The sequence below is a fragment of the Lycium barbarum genome, chromosome 11, assembly GCF_019175385.1.
Source record: "Lycium barbarum isolate Lr01 chromosome 11, ASM1917538v2, whole genome shotgun sequence".
NCBI classification, from domain to species: Eukaryota; Viridiplantae; Streptophyta; class Magnoliopsida; order Solanales; family Solanaceae; genus Lycium; species Lycium barbarum.
In genome coordinates, this window is record NC_083347.1 from 13,456,478 (window position 1) to 13,470,650 (window position 14,173).

The following is a 14,173-nucleotide window of genomic DNA, read 5'->3' on the forward strand; positions in this document are numbered from 1 at the left end:
GTATCCAAAACACAATTGAAATAAATGAACTCAAAAAAGTCACTCATAGCCTAAAGAGACTACTTAGTGAACTTAAGAGCCAAACATTGAATCTAAAAGTCACAACAAGAATCATTACTTTAATCCTTTTTTCTTTTTAAAAAATCAAGAATTTATATGTCAAGGTTTAATAAGTTGATACCAAGCAAGCCAAAAATTAGCCAAGGGGCAAAAATCGCATCCCCCACCACTTTTACTCCTAACAAAAACTAAAGAAGCTAATAATTAATATAAAAAAAAATTTTAAAAAAACTAATATAAATAGGCCATAAAAAAAATATATCAAAATAAAATCAATCTATCAAATTATCATTCATCATGATATATCACACCCCGTCAAAAGCCTCCCCCAACTTAAAATATTGCCTTGTCCTTCAGGCAACTAAACAATAAGAATAAAATAACAACTCCCTGAAAAGCCGTGTCGCTGATGCGAAGCATGAGGCAAGGACTCTGTTTCACTCTTCTTTGAGTTGTTCTAGGTGAAGTAGAAGTCATTTTATGTCAAAAGTACCTCAGCATCTTGTCTAGTTTGCATCAAATTCCCATCAAAACTCAAAGTTTCCTTACATTAGTACCATGCTACATCAATCACTCTTTGCGCACATCATGAACTGAAGAATCAGGGTAGCACCTAAGGAGAAAACTTAAAGACCAAATGTCCAAAAAAAACTCCTAACTCATAGACTCATTCATCTAGGCAAACTAGCAAACATTGTTAGGGAATGAATGTTACACAATCTAGATCTAGCACCTAAGAAATTATTGAACAAACAAATATCAAGTAGAATCCAATCCCAAACATGCTGCCCCAACATGCAGCCATTAGCAGTACTCAAGATTCAAAAGCCAGCTAACTTTAGTTTGCAGTCAATTTAATCAATGAACATAGTAGTACTGTAACAAACAAGAATCAACCAGAAATTTAACTGTAAGCATTTCTTTTTCTAACGTTTTGCATAGCAGGGAGTATCTCATGTGACAACTCAATAATTAATCATATCACAAGGGAAATGGAAATCCAGCACTAGTTCCACCCATACCGAGAGTTCTCCATTCGGATTCAAGCATTATGATGTTTATAAAGATCTTTAGAGAAGGTAGGGGGAAAATTAAACACTTGAGCATGATTACACGCAAGATAGCAACAAATCACGCCAAAAGACTGCTTATGACAGTCGCGGCGAGTTTCAGCTAGAGCGAGGCAGTCCACGTCCTACTTGACTACCAAAAATATACTCGCAATCATCTCCTAGTAGCGCTCGGTTACTCAAACTTCACCGGCGAACTAATTTCTCTCTCAGACAATTTGTCGAGCAGGTTGTGGGCATCCTAGAGTGAGCTCAGTTTCACCAACAATGGTGAGTGGTCAGTGATGTGCCGTGAATTTCGGCACATTTTATGCCTTTGTAACTAGAAGTGTTGCTTGTTTTTAACTGTTTTTACATCGTTTCTTATGTTATTTTTGTGTTTTATAGGGTTGGTTGAATAAGGATCGGAAATGATAAGAAATGCTGAAAAACGGACAACTTGGAGCTAAATGACGGTCCGTAACTCATGTTATGGGCCGTAACGTGATCCGTACCAGAGAGGATACGTGCCGCTATGAAGGACGGTCTGTAACTCATGTTACGGGCCGTAACGTGTACCGTAAGCTGAGGAAAATTTCCAGAAAGTTGCCAAATAGTGTCACAGGTTACGCCCTAGAAGGACGGTCCATAACTTAGGTTACGGGGCGTAACGTCGTGGCGTAACGCATTGGCCATTGAAGACTGAGGCCATGATCCGCTGGGAGATACAGACCGTAACCTGTGTTACGGTCCGTTGCATAGTGACCGTGACATCATGCTGACAAAAGGACGGATCGTAACCTGTGTTACGGTCTATAACGATGCCGCGTAAGGGTGTTTTTGTCCAGAAACTTGGCTTGATTTTTGGCCCTATAAATACTTAAAGTAGGGTTTAATTTCATGATTCTGATTTTTCTTAGGAGCATTAACTTTAGGTCTTGAATATTAGAAGTGGTTGGAGCATTTAAAGCAACAACTTCACTTTCATTCCATATTGTATTCGCATCGTAAGTATATTATGTTAATTTTTAAGCTTTCTTTGTTAACCAAAATGATGAGTAGCTAATTTTAATACTAAGGTTATGGGTCCCATGATGGGTATTATGTGAATGGGTTTCTACTATTGATATATGCATAATGGTTGTTAGTATTTATTCCATCTTTGTGCGTTAGCGATAGGTAATGATTGCAAGCATTAGCCTAAGCCATTATATTAACTTTTATTAGAAAAGAGAGTTAGTATTGGTAAGATTGAATAACAATGACTCGGGGCGTTAACACTCGTTTAATAGACTAACTTAGGGATAAGAACAAGTCTAAATTGACATTATTGATCGCTCTTCGATTTCAACTCTTTTATATTTGGAAAAATTATAAAGAGGAAATACGGCCTAACTGTTGGGAAACATTAGGAAGTCCTTAAGAGATTAGTGCATATTCTTAGAACAACCATTAGAAATATATCACATTGAAACCTGAAGCATAATATCTAATCAAAATGGGGAACACAACCTTGGTCTTTCTCTCGCATTAAATACAATTCAAGTCAAAATATTCAATTACATTACTCAACAATTATTTCAAACTGTCCGGAATAGGATTAAAGCCTTTAAAGAATAGTATCGCATACAATTAGTATCCTTTTCTCTCCATATTCCCTGTGGGATTCGACCCCAACCTTGTTTGGGTTACTATATTTGACAACGTCCGCTTTACGCCATTAATAGGTGTAATTTGAGTGTATCAAATTTTGACGCCGTTGCCGGGGAATACGGTTTAGAAATTACTAATTGTTGTGTACTCTTCTTTAAAACTTTTTCTATTCCATCACACCTCGTTTGCTGTTGTGGTAAACCAGGTGAACATGGCAAGAAGACAAAATCGGAATCAAGGAAACCAAGGTGGTCTCCAAGTGAACCAACCTGCACCAGAAGAGGATGAAGATGAAAATATCTTTGCGGAATTCATCAATGAAGTTGACTATGCTTCTGCTGTGGTTCCTCCTAGAATTGGAAATGCTACTTTCAAAATTGGTAGTTCTATCTATCAACTTCTGAAACTTGAAGGTTATTTCCGAAATTCTTCGGAGGATTGTCCACTTCGCCATTTGAAGAACTTCTTGCATGTGTGTTCTCAACAATCCCAAGGTGCTGTTTCTGTAGATGCACTTCAATTACGAGTCTTCAAATATTCCTTGGCTGGCCAAGAAAGGGAATGGTATGAAAAGCTTCCCAACAATTCTATCCATACCTGGAGCAAGCTGGCCAACACATTTCTGAAGAAGTGGTTCCACCTAGCAAAAAGGCTGAACTTCGGGATAAAATCTTTGAGTTCAAACAGCTCCCGGGGGAACAATTATATTCGGTATGGGAGCGGTTCAAGTATTATCTAGCTCAATCTCCAATTCACGGGTTTCCAGATGCTATTCTCACGGAGAAATTCTACAAGGGCTTAGACACAATGAATCAGATTGCTGTCAATACTGCCGCGGGAGGATGCTTCATGGACAAGTCATTTATCGCCATCACCCGTGTTGACACCCAATTTTGTCCCTCCTTTATTTAAGTTTATTCACTCAGGCGTCTAAATTTACTAATGAGCTAAATACTCATTACTTTATCGCAAATTTTAAATGTCCGTCATCGTTTCATTTTTTCGGGTTTGGAATTGTTAAATTAATTACAAGACAATACTTTATAAAATCTTTATTTTTTCTACATATTAATTATTAATTGTCTTTGCATAGTATATGTTGTACTGGTTATTAAATTAGAAGCCCAAGAATAATTAAATAGAGGAGAAAGGATCAACAATTTTCACCTCATAAAAAATTGCTCGGAAGTATATCAATATTGGACTCATTTTGAAGCTCGTATTTTAAAACGACGCGCTATAAATTTTATTTCGTCAAAATATTATTTTACAAGGGACAAATTCTTGATAATTCTATTTACCTTTTTTCCCTATTCCATAAAAAATAAAATAAAAAAATTCAAAAATCCTTTTCAAAGTTTCCATCTGGTTTCTTTCTCCTTTCCCCTTTTTTTCGGGGTTCCACACGCAACTTTCCATTTTAATTTCTTCCTTCTTTTCTTTTTGGGGGCTCCACATGTTTCCTCCTTTTTGACTTCATATTAGATCTTCCCTAAATTGCTCCTTCTTCCCCAATTTCAAACGACACAATCTTTTTACTGCCCCCTTCATTCCATCTCCCTCCTCTTGCTCTTTCTTTTCCCTCTTCTTTGTCATCTTCTCCTTCTCTCCATCCCTCACCTGCGGCTCCTTCCACTGCCCCTTGTCCCCCACGCCTCACGTTCCTCTCCACTTCCCCCTGTTCCCCGCTCCTCTCTCTCATACGCTCCTCTCTATCTTTCTTAAACCCGAATCGAAACCCTATAAATGGACTTTCTGAAGACGTTTCAAGGGGAGGGGGGAGGGGGGGGGGGGGGGGGGGGGGAAAGAAACAAGGATTCGTTGTTTTTGGGGACATCCACTATCTTCTACACTTGATTCTTCCTTTTTCCGGTGAACTTTAGCCGCGACAAAGGGTTTCCAATAAATTCACTTTGATTTTCTTTGGCTTTAAAACATTCATCTGCGGATTTGTTGAGTTTAGAACTCAAAAGAATTCGAGTGTCGTTCGTGTTCGAGCATAGATTCGAGACCCCGAAGACCCCAGTTCATTGCACACAAAAAAGGTAAACTTCGATACATTCATTACTCATGGTCTTTAGTTTCTGTTTTGGTTAAGATTTTAGTCTATTCTGCTATATGTTTGGTGATTATGTAGTTTCTGTGTCGTCGTGTTATTTGTTTGATGTTTGGGAGCTGTTAGGATAGGATATTAATCGTTAATTGAATTTGAAAGACGTATACTTTGGTTTGGATGTTAGATTAAATTTCCAGGATTTAGAACCCATTTAGAGTCGAATATACATAGGATATACTATCGGGTTAACAAGATAAGAAGGAGATATACAGGCGATATACACACCCTGATACGTATATCTTAGGTATACTGTGTATATGGTTAAAACAGTTCTAAACTATCCCTCTTTACCCTATTTGTTCTAAGTAATATACCCTGCGATGAATGTAATCTGCTTAGATTTAAATACGATAAAGTGATCATACTACATTTCCACGTTGGTTGTTGAATTCTGTTTGATTCCAAACCTGAACTCTGAGTGTAGTTTCATCAACAGGGATGTATTAGACCCTATTCCCTTTTTCAGTTTCGGGTTGCAGTTCAGTAACTTAGCCGAGTTATGTATAATCCTGTTTAATTAGTTTAACCCCGGTTTTAATAATGTTCGTGTATTTGCGGCTTGGTTTAATTTTTCCAGTTCAGTAGTTAATAGTCTTACATGTTTATGTTTCCAGCTGGTGTGTTTTAATCTCAGTTTGTAAGTGTTTATGTGTTCGTATACGCTTGTCGTTTCAATCAGTTCAGTTTGTTCATACACGTCGTCTACGTTGTCGCGTTAAACATGTGGTAAGTCTAGCTGGCTTTGTAACACTTTATAATTTATACCACAAAGTAAAGTCCTGTTTGTGACAAACTACAGTGCACACATTGTTATAATATTGAAAATGTGTACTGACAGTTGGCATTTAACTTATTAACAATGTTGTTTTACTCTTTTAAGTTGAAGCCATAAGTTTGTTGAATGAGAAATCTGTGTCAAAATCCACTGTTCTGTTGTGCTAGAAACCATGCTTAGGGGTTATATTCTGGTTCGTATGAAATGTGCTATTTCGCCTTGACGATATGCCGACGCCTTTTATTTATTCTAAGACTCATAGTCATGTGGAGATGTCTAGTCTGTGTTGAGTAAACCTGATTCTGCTTTGTTCGTTTATACCCCCCATGCCTACTGTTTTTGCTGGTTTGGAAATGCCATGTCCATGATTTATCTTCGTGTGTTCCTAATGCAATGTTTTAAAACATGAAGATGATTCTGCTGTACTTTTTAGCTATGACTGTTGCATATCTATGTTGTCCTGTGCTACTGTTTCCTTCTTATTTTTGGTATAACACTCTAGCCCCTTTTTGACTCGCCTTCTTGTGTTTTTATAAAATCAGTAGTGCCCTCTCTTTGTTAAAACAAAAAAATGACTTTTTCCTTTTTTTTGAAATCGGTTAAATAATAATCCATATGGTTGATTGTAAGTAATCAATTTTGTTTGGTTAAGTTTCTTTTCTTGTTTGAGATCTCAGAACTGTATGATAGGTCCTAGATTAGTCTTGATAAACTTGCTGCTATAACTGCTGTACTCAGGCAGATTTTATGTTGCATTTTGTTTGATTGTTGACCAAACAGTCGCTGCATATTTGGGAATATTATCTACTGCATTTGAAGCCAAACATTGTTATGGTTTGGCTGCTTAAATATGAGAGTTTGCCCATTGTATAAATACAAAAGTTATGTCCAGTTTGGTCCGGATTACTGCAGCTTACTTACAGGCCGAAAAGAAAGATCACAGTCCTGTTTTATTCAATCAAATGCTGGCTATTCCGTGTCTAAAAGTGTCCATAGTCGTTGGTTGGAATACTGTCTGTTTGCATCCTCCATTCTGCCTAAATTGCTAAAAACCAGTGCATGGTATTAAATCTGTAACCTTCTAATAAAAAATGAAATAGCATAGATACCTTACTGTTTTGTTAAAATGACTGGCAACTTGATCTTGAATGTGAATAGATTGTGAATTATTTATAATCATAGTAGAGATTAAATGTGATCTTGCTTTCTTGCTGAATCTGTTTGCAACATGTTAAGAATCGATTCCCTTTTCTAATCCAGCCTTCTTTTATTTTGGCATGTACACCAGAGCCGAAGAGTTTCACTTTGAGACTCAACGACACCGCTACCGCATGAAATTCGCAGCCATATACTAAAATTACTGGGCCCAAGCCCAATAGCATAAAGAGTTCGCAGCAATTGGGCCTTAATAAATGGGCCGTACCCATTTATTCTTTTCCTCTTTCCTTATTTTATTATTATGAATTCTCACTTGTTTAGTATGACTAATATTTTATCTCACTTTTATTAACTTAGATGAATTCTAATAAATTAGTGGATTTAATTTTAACATAGTGGGTAGCTTAACTTAAGGGAGAAACTCACGATTAGCCCATAGATTTCATTCTCTTTCTATATTATAGTTATTTATGGAATCTATGATATTTTATATATTCGAATAATTGATTCTTAAAAAATAGTATGACTACATTTCTCTAGCTAAGGGAATCATAATTTATTTTCACTATCTTAAAGAATTCAAACGTAATGAATAGACCCATATAAATTAAAGCACACGTTTGTTGATTTTTTTTTAGATTTATCCAAATCGTACATACTTTGATTGAGTATAGTTTTATAAGAAATAATAAAAGAGATAAAATAAAACTCGCATTAACTATTTTCGTACTTTGTTCATACTCCTAAAATACAAAAGACAATCATTAATATCTCACCATTTGAATTTTTTTTTTCTTTCAAGTATTTATCAAACCGCTGCATAAATTCACATTTTTTTTTAATACTCATATGTAAACTATCTTTGGCAAGCTTTATTTTTAAAATAACATCATTAGTCGAAACCTTAACAACATTTATAAGTCGTATTTCAAAATAGCATTAAAAGTACTCTTTTTATACAAACTATTACTTTTTACAAATTCTATTTTAAATGGCATTTTTTCATGTTTATCTATAACTTTAGCCATACTTATAAAGCTACTTTCCTTTCTATAATACTATATTTACACTTAGCCTAATTAATTATAAGTCCGGTCGGTTAACCGTTGTTAATGGGTCTTAAAGGGTGCCTAATACCTTCCCTTTAGACTAATTGAACCCTTACCTAGAATCTTAAGTTTCGCAGACCTTAAACAGAGTTAACTTTAAACATAACTTTAATAAACTTTAGGTGTCCTAATTCACCATGAATAATTAGGTGGCGACTCCTTAAAATAAACAAATAAAACAGGAATCTCCAATATGTCGTACTTCTAAATTTAACCCGGTTAAAATGGGGTATGACAACCCGCTTGCTTGATAAACTCACCACCCACAATCAAGTTTGGCATTCAACTGATAGTGAGAGCATCTCTTATGGTAGTCCATCACTAGCTACCTTTGCAAAATAAAACCATGAGAGAGATCATGCCTTTGCTCAATTGCAAACCACAGTGGATCTATTATCAAAGAAGTTGGCAGAAAAGGATGCACAAGGGGTAAATGTTGTTGAGGAGTTACCACCTCTTCCACAGGGCATGTATCAAGTCCTTAAAGGGATGTACCAAGATGGGCAACAACAGTATGAAGATTGTAATTATATCAACAACTCGCAAGGGGGCTATCAAAGGCAAAATTATCAAGGCCCGGGCCATCACCCATGGCAAAAGCCTCAACAACAATTTCAAGGGAACAATTATAGCAGAAATGATCAGGGAAATCCAAATCAAGGGAATTACAACAACAATAATTATGGCAACAAGAGCTCGAACCCCTACATTCCACCAAGGGGGCAAGCATCAAATTCCCAACAGTGGAGAGACAATTCAGCTAGCAACTCTGCTGGCAACACTTCTAATAATTCTGCGGAACTGAAAAGTATGATGCAGAAAATGCTAATGAATCAGGACAGAACAGAGAGCACAATCAAGGGAATGTCTCAGGTTCAACTATCTCATTCAGCTTCCATTCAGAAGCTTGAATCGCAATTCCGAGACCTTTCCAGAGAAATGCATACTCCTCAACGTGGACAACTACCAAGTGATACAGTTCCAAATCCAAAAGGTAGTGGGGTAAATTCTGTGGAGCATGTAGCTGCTGTTAGCACCAGAAGTGGTAAAATACTTCAAGGTACTAATAAAAAGGTGGTTGATCTCGAGCCAGTTGTTGAAGAAGAGGTACAACCTGATGTATCTGATGATATTGTGAAGGAAGAAACAGAAGAGGAAGTCCCTATTATAGTTGAAGAGGAGCAGAATCTTGATAATCTCAAGGCACGCGGAGAAAACCTAGAAAAAGGGAAAGCAAAACTTTCTGGCGCTCTACGCCCTTTGAGCCAATTTTTCAAATCTTAACCGCCTTTTCCTCAAAGGCTAGTGAGGAAAACAGAAGATGACAAGTGCTTGCGATTTTATGATCAACTCAAGCAGTTGACGATGAACATCCCTTTTATGGAGGCTGTCCAAGAAATGCCTGGGTTTGCTAAGTATTTGAAGGATCTCTTAACAAAGAAGAAGAAGCCATTGAAACACGACACTATGGGTATCACTCATCGCGTTAGTGCTATTCTTTCTAAAACCACAGTGCAAAAAAGGGAAGATCTTGGAGCATTCACAATTCCATGCACCATAGGGCAGCAGGATTTCGCCAAGGCTTTGTGTGATAACGGGGCTAGCATAAATCTTATGCCCCTTGAGATTTTCAAGAGATCAGGATTAGGGATGCCAAGGCCAACTACCATGAGGTTGCAGATGGCTGACAGATCGATAAAAAGGCCAGTGGGGGTAGTTGACGATGTGCTTGTCCAAATCGGGGAATTCCTACTGCCGGCAGATTTCGTGATTCTTGATTGTGCTATTGATAAAGAAATTCCTATTATTCTAGGAAGACCTTTCCTTGCGACGGGGAGGGCTCTTATGGATTCCGAGAAGAATGAAATCAAGTTCCGGGTGAAAGATGAGGAGGTGACTTTTCACGCCAGCAAAGGCATGAAATTACCTAGTCTTTATCAAAGTATTTCAGTCATTAATTCTGTTGATGTGGTGGATGAAGCGGTAGAATTCAAAATGGAGGAAGAATGCTTGGGTGAAGCATTATCTGCCATCTTGGTGAATTTTGATGCAGAATAAATGGAGGAATATATTGAGACAGTGAATTCACTCACCGGTCTGGGGTCTTACTCTTATGAGCCCAAGAAGTTGTCTCTTGATTTAGAGAAACGAACAACTCCTCCAGCAAAACCAACAATTATTGAGCCACCGAAGTTGGAACTCAAGCAACTTCCATCCCATCTTAAATATGTGTTTCTTGGAGCAAATGACACCCTCCCAGTTATTGTGTTATCGCTTCTGAACGATGGCCAAACTCAAAGACTCATCGCAGTTTTGAGGAAACATTTAAGAGCTTTGGGTTGGACTATTGCAGACATCCGGGGGATTCCCTCCGGAATTTGTGAGCACCGAATTCAGTTGGAGGAGGAAAGTTCACCAAGTGTTGAGCATCAGCGAAGATTGAATCCACCGATGCAAGAGGTGGTGAAGAAAGAGATTATTAAGTGGCTAGATGCTGGGTGGTTTACCCGATTGCCAACAGTCCATGGGTAAGTCCAGTCCAGTGTGTGCCAAAGAAAGGGGGCATCACTGTTGTCCCTAACTAAAAAAATGAGTTGATTCCGACAAGAACTGTCACCGGTTGGAGAGTGTGTATGGACTACCGGAAGCTGAACACGGCATCTTGCAAAGATCATTTCCCTAAGCCTTTTATTGATCAAATGCTTGATCGGCTAGCTGGAAAGTCTTATTATTGTTTCTTGGATGGGTACTCAGGTTACAACCAAATGAACATTGCATTGTAAGACCAAGAAAAGACTACTTTCACTTGTCCCTATGGGACATTCGTTTTCAGCCGGATGCCATTTGGTCTTTGCAATGCCCCAGCTACTTTCCAACGATGCATGATGTCCATATTCTCTGACATGGTTGAAAACTTTCTTGAAGTCTTCATGGATGACTTCTCTGTGGTGGGAGATTCATTCGATGAATGTTTAGACCATCTTGATCGGGTGCTACAAAGGTGTGAGGAGACAAACCTCGTGCTCAACTGGGAAAAGTGTCATTTTATGGTAAAGGAAGGAATTATCCTTGGCCATAATATTTCCGAAAGAGGGATTGAGGTTGATCAAGCCAAAATCGATGTGATTTCACAACTCCCTCCACCCATTTCAGTAAAAGGAGTTTGGAGTTTCTTGGGACACGCCGGATTCTATAGAAGATTTATCAAAGACTTCTCCAAAATTGCAAACCCAATGTGCAAACTCTTGGAAAAAGAGTCAAAATTCAATTTTGATGAGAAGTGCATCAAGGCTTTCGAAGAGTTGAAGCTGAAATTAACCTCTGCACCTATTGTTGTGTCCCCGAATTGGCCACTGCCCTTTGAATTAATGTGTGATGCCAGTGGTCTTGCAATTGTTCAGCGGCTAAACAAAATCTTGCACCCAATTTATTATGCCAGCAAAACATTAAATGGAGATCAACTGAACTATACAGTCACGGAGCAGGAACTACTTGCTATTGTTTATGCCTTTGAAAAGTTCTGGGCTTATTTGTTGGGTGCCAAGGTAGTGGTTCACACTGACCATGCTGCCTTGCGCTACTTGATGGCTAAAAAGGATGCTAAGCCCCGGTTGATTAGGTGGGTGTTGTTGCTACAGGATTTGACTTTGAAGTCAAAGACCGAAAAAGGTCAGAAAATCAAGTAGCTGACCATCTATCCAGACTTAAAGCACCAGGGAGACCGATTGATGTGCTGGATATTGATGACACTTTTCCGGATGAAAGAGTCTTGGTCATCTCCAATGATGTGGCACCATGGTATGCCGATATTGCCAATTATTTGGTAACTGGCATTGTTCCTGAAGATTTAAAGGCATATCAAAAGAAGAAATTCTTGAGAGATTTCCGACAGTATTATTGGGATGAGCCTTACTTATTCAAGACTTGTGCTGACAATATGATTAGAAGATGTGTGGCTGAATCTGAGGTGATGGATATTTTGAAGGCGTGTCATGATTCTCCGGTTGGTGGGCATCACAGTGGAAATAGAACCACAGCCAAGGTGCTAGAGTGTGACTACTACTGGCTAGCCATTTATCGTGATGCGAATATGTTGGCACGTTCCTGTGATAAATGCCAACGCCAGGGCACTATAGGTCGGAAGCATGAAACACCGATGAATTTTGTTCTTGAGGTGGAGCTCTTTGATGTATGGGGGATTGATTTTTTGGGGGCTTTCGTGAGCTCCTACGGCCTGAAATACATTCTTGTTGCGGTGGATTATGTCTCCAAATAAGTGGAGGCGGTGGCCTTGCCTAACAATGATGGTCGGAGAGTCAATGCCTTCCTAAAAAAGAACATTTTTACTAGATTTGGCACTCCTAGAGCTATTATTAGTGATGGTGGTTCTCATTTCTGCAACAAACCATTTGCTGATCCTTTTGAAAAATATGGCGTGCATCACAGGGTTGCCACTCTATATCATCCTTAGACGAGTGGTCAGGTTGAAGTCTCCAACAGAGAGATAAAAAGCATCTTGGCAAAGACGGTCAATGTGAATCACACTGACTGGCCCAAAAAGTTGGATGATGCTCTATGGGCATATCGCACGGCTTTCAAAACGCCTATTGAGACTTCACCGTATAAGTTGGTATTTGGGAAGGCATGTCATTTGCCTATTGAGCTTGAGCATAAGGCCCTTTGGGCATTGAAAAAGCTGAACATGGATTGGCATGAAGCAACAAAGCTGAGGTTGTTTCAAATCAACGAGATGGATGAATTTCGGTACAATGCCTATGAAAGTGCGACACTGTACAAGGAAAAGATGAAATACTATCATGACTCGAAGATCCTCAAAAGGGATTTTCAGCCAAAGGACTTGGTCTTGTTGTACAATTCGCGCCTAAAGTTCTTTCCGGGCAAGCTAAAGTCTTGGTGGTCCGGTCCTTTTGAAATCGTAAATGTTTCGCCAAATGGAAGCGTCATTGAGGTGAAATCCGAGGATGGCACTCGAACTTTTAAAGTGAATGCACAAAGAGTGAAGCATTACCATTGGTGTATTGATGATGGTAAGGTCGTTGATAGGTATCGTTTGAAATACGATTCGTGAACTCGAAAATGAGGTATCACGTCGAGCTGTGACGTTAAACCAAGCGCTGTGTGGGAGGCAACCCACATTTACCGCTTTGTAAGTAGTTTAAATTTTGTATTTCCTTTGTTTTCTTTTGTGTTTTTGATGTTGCTAATGTGGTAGGATTTTGAGAACTGAAGAGGCTAAATAACTGCTGAGTTTTCCCAGACGAGACGCTCCATGTTACGGCCCGTAACTCATGTTACGGTTCGTATCATGGAGCGTAACAAGCGAAAATAAAATCCAGAAATCACTGAAGGAGGAAGAGAAGTGTTACAATCTGAGTGACGGACCGTCGCCCACGTTACGGACCGTAACCCATGATAGTAACTGTCACACCCCATTTTTACCCGGAGGTTAAAGTAGAGGTACGACATATTGGAGATTCCTGTTTTTTTTTGTTGTTTATTTTAAGGAGTCGCCACCTAATTATTTATGGTGAATTAGGATACCTAAAGTTTATTAAAGTTGTGTTTAAAGTTAACTCTGTTTAAGATCTGCGAAACTTAAGATTCTAGGTAAGGGTTCAATTAGTCTAAAGGGAAGGTATTAGGCATCCTTTAAGACCCATTAACAATGGTTAACCGACCGGACTAAAATTAATGAGGTTAAGTGTAAATATAGTATTATAGAAAAAAAGAAAGTAGCTTTATAAGTATGGCTAAAATTATAGATGTAGGAATGCTATTTCAAAATAGAACTTGTAGAAAAATAATAATTTGTATAAAAGAGTACTTTTAAATGCTATTTTTTGAAAACACGACTTTATAAATGTTGTTAAGGTTTTAAACAAAAGCATAATAGTGTTGTTTAAGATAATACTTGAGAAAACATAATAATCTGCCAAAAGAAAAATGCTAAATGTTAAATGAGACTTAAAGATATTGTTAAAAATAAAAAATATGGTAATGTTATTCAAAAATAAGATTTGTAAAAAAAAGTAGGATGATTTGCTTATGAATAATAGTCTTTTAAAAGATAAATGCGATGAATGTGATCTTTTAAGTAAAAGATGATATTTATATAAATATGGTGGCATGGAAATGCCTAGACTTATGTTTTTAAATATGATGAAAAGAGTCATGAATTTCTTTTTATTTCTATCACTCTTTATTTAACTAATTTTGGCTAAAATATGTATAA

The 14,173-nt window shown here is 37.9% G+C and overlaps 1 non-coding gene across 1 annotated transcript; it reads right to left on the reverse strand.

Moving 5' to 3' along the window:
• Window positions 1-3,417: 3,417 nt before the first annotated feature.
• Window positions 3,418-3,523, reverse strand: LOC132620643 (small nucleolar RNA R71). Its single transcript, XR_009575081.1, has one exon. It is a non-coding gene; the product is annotated as a small nucleolar RNA R71 (small nucleolar RNA).
• Between the last annotated feature and the right edge of the window lie 10,650 nt (window positions 3,524-14,173).